The 3,609-nt window shown below is 36.0% G+C and overlaps 1 long non-coding RNA gene across 1 annotated transcript; it reads right to left on the bottom strand.

The window, feature by feature from the left end:
• Positions 1–257: 257 nt before the first annotated feature.
• On the bottom strand, positions 258–3,140 carry LOC130469010 (uncharacterized). Its single transcript, XR_008929376.1, has 5 exons — positions 2,641–3,140; positions 2,502–2,562; positions 2,300–2,425; positions 1,589–1,652; positions 258–603 (listed from the first exon to the last, which is right to left on the bottom strand). It is a non-coding gene; the product is annotated as an uncharacterized lncRNA (long non-coding RNA).
• Between the last annotated feature and the right edge of the window lie 469 nt (positions 3,141–3,609).

Below are 3,609 nucleotides of genomic sequence, written 5' to 3' on the forward strand. Positions count from 1 at the left end.
CTGCGCCCGAACCGATCAAGAACAAGTCTTTAGGACTCCAAGTGTCGTCCCTCCGTTGATAGTCCACAGCACGTCTGGATCCGCCTTAAGCTTGACCAACTAGAATCGCCCTTAAGGTAGTATGAAAATCGGTTATTATGGGGCAAGAGGGTGACTGATTTTTCTTGAAAATCTTACCTTTGAATACTTCAATTCTCGATCTAAATATGTGAACCTAGGCACCTATTTATAGAGTTTATGAAAAGGAATTATAATTGTAGCACCCCGACAATTCTCTCTTTTCTAAAATAATCTTTTAATATAAAACGTAGAGAATTATCAAGGCATTATCGCCCGTATGAAAACGTAACGGCTTATTCAGAATTTTGCAGCGGAAAACATAAAACTAACTTTAGGTTTATAAATAATCGATTACAGATTTAGTCCCCAAAAATCAACCAACGAAAATAAGGAAATATAAATAGTACGACGAGTTTAAAGTCCCAATTAACAAACCCAAGTTAACTTAGCAAATCAAAACTAAATACAAGCTCTCTATTCCCGATCCCAATGATGCAACATCTTCAAACCTGCAGATGGACAATGCTTATTGATCCTTAGAGACTGCTCACCAAAGATTGGGTCATCACAGGATCAATAAGGCATAGCCATGATCAACATGCACAAGCAAAAGCACGTAATCAGCAAAGCTGAGTACTACATACTAAATCAATGATAATCCTAACATGATACTATTAAACGATCAATCCTAACATGACACTAATGAACATAAATAAGGGCAGACAAATCATGATAATCTGAAGATCATACTTGACTAGACTAGGCTAGACTGGACTAGACTTTTATAACAATAATATTATTTTAATTGAAATAGGCAATGGACCGAGTTTTCTAGCTAGACGAGGTACGGGCGCGACTCCGTAACCTCAGTGACCTGCGATATCGAGGAACGTTTGACTGAAAATAGGACGCGGTGATCAATCCGGTCCGAATGAAAGGCCATGGGCTACCACCATGAACCCCAACTCCTGTTTGTCCGTCACTTTAGACGTGCACAGTCTAAAGCTATTGCTACTCAGTTTCACTTTACATGATTTACAAATTGACACCCTGTTATGACTCAACAATCACATAAGGCATGCAACTCACATTTATTTATAACTGTTTTTATCTTGGAATTGAGTAAGTAATCACAAAGGCATCTAACAAGACTCATTCCAATTAACTCCAATCTTTTCTTTAATACTAATCAACCCCTGAATATGGGTATAAGGTTTCAACTTACTAAATGAGGTCCTCCGCCCTCATAAAGTAGTGAAAAGCTAAAAAGGGAACAACAATTAACTGATCTGAATTATATACTAAACAATCTAGTGTTCCCAATCAAACATGTTTGCATCAATCTTCCATACTAACATGTTATAATCCTCAAAATGCAATAAAGGTTTAATATGTTCACCCAACAGTGTCAAACATGCAGTTTCAACCCGACTAAGTTCATCAACAACATTAACATAACCAGGTTCATCAATAATACACATGGTTTCAACAATTAGCACACATTCCAAGCACACAGGTATGTACGTACCTTGTGTAAACAAACTGCAAGACCACTTTAATAATTCAAAAGTCGCCTACAAAGAATTCTCCGCCTAAAAACAACCAACAAGGATTCCCAATCAACTTCTAATCGTTCACAGCTATAATAACACATTCTAACTACATCCTAAACATATTTAGGACATTCCCTAACATTAAAACTTGAACATTTGATTTCCTAGCATCATAATTATTGAATCAATGATTGAAATTCGTTGAAAACTCTTTGCAAACATCGTACTTTAAATTTTCAGCAATGTGAACTCATTTAAAAACTTCACCAAGGCCAATTTACGTTCTTAGAACATCGAAACAATAAATTTAATAAACCACAATCGTCCTACCATGATTTACAACCATTAAAACCTTAAAATTCATACTTTAATAATTAAAACCATTATTTCAATCAAATCGCATAATCCGAATATTAATAATTTAATTATATAAAACATAAAATCTGAAATTTATAGTTAAACCATAAAACTATAATTTAATCCAATAAAACATTAATTAAATTTGTAAACATAATTGAAAATCTAACTTAAATATTATTAACAAACTGAAAATAAATTAGTTTATAATATATAATCTGAATTCTAAATATAAATTATCAAAACTAATAATTTAAATTATGAAAACCTTAATTAAATTATTAAAACATAAATATTACATTAATTAAATAAAAGGGTAAAGAATTAACCAAAAAAAGAGAGGAGAGGGAAGCTGCTGGCCGGCAGGCAGGGCGGCGCGGCAACAGTGGGCGGCGACGCTGGTCGGAGGAGTACGGCGGAGGGTGTCAGCGTCCGCGCGATGGTTGTTGGTGGTGCTGTGCAAGAAAACAATTAAGGAGGGCAACGAAAGGGGAGAACGAAGCAAGAGGTGAGAGGAAGGAGGTGCTTTACCGGCGGCGAACAATCGTTATGGGCGCGGCTGGTGGCGCGGTGGTGGTTGCTGCGAACGAAACTGCGAGCGAGGAGAAGGGATGAAACAACAGAGAAAGAAATAAGGGAGAAGGAGAAGAGGAGGAGGTCGAAACCTTACCAGTGGCGTGATGGTGGTCCGACGGCGAGGGAGGCTGCAGCAACGAAAGTGAAGGCGGGGGAGAGGAACGGCGGCGTGAGGGATAGCAGCAAGGAGGAGCGGCGGTGGCTGAAGCAGAGAGTCTTGTGCGTTTTCACGTGAATGGTGAAGCAAGGGTTTGAGAGTTTTCTTTTGTTTCTCTTTTTATTTTTGTTTCACGTGAAGTTGAATAGGAGAAAGGGTTATGGGTTTATTTGGGGTTATTTATTTTGGGCTTTGTTATTTGGGCTAGGATTATAATTGAGTTTATGTGTTTGAATCAAAAACTGATTAGGATTGTTTTCCAAATTCAAATGTATTTTCGCAATTCAAATTCTTTACAACATGAAATTCTAAAATCATTTTGATTGCATAAATCGTTAAAATATTTAGTATGTAATTAAATAAAATAAATATATGTTAATTATATATTTATTACTAAAATTCGTAAATTCTATTTAAATATAAATAACTATACGTTAAAATATATTAATAAAATTTATAAATTTGCGGGGGATTACAATCTACCCCTCTTAAAAGAAGTTTCGTCCCGAAACTTGGCACGAAAATTCACATATCTTTCCAACTTTTCAACTTATTCTTACTGGAGGAGTACTTTGTGCCACTCTTGTGCACTCTTTTGCCAACTAAAAGTTACTTGTAATATTCACGAACATATTTCCTTACGCGGAGAATCTATTTACTTTGCACCAACATGTATAAGTTGCTAAAAATAAGCATAAAATGCATAAAAATACCATAAAAATAGGTAAAAAGCGCGAATTTCTATCGCATTCTACCCCCTTAAAGAAAACGAGTTACGCCCTCGTAACTCACCCCAGGGAATGACTTTGGATATTTCTACTTCAACGAATCATGCCCCCAAAGCTATATTTCCACTAAAATCATAGCAAGTGGGATTTCTACACTTCTTTCCACACAATGCCTCAA

This window comes from Spinacia oleracea, chromosome 3 (assembly GCF_020520425.1).
Source record: "Spinacia oleracea cultivar Varoflay chromosome 3, BTI_SOV_V1, whole genome shotgun sequence".
Lineage (NCBI taxonomy): Eukaryota > Viridiplantae > Streptophyta > Magnoliopsida > Caryophyllales > Amaranthaceae > Spinacia > Spinacia oleracea.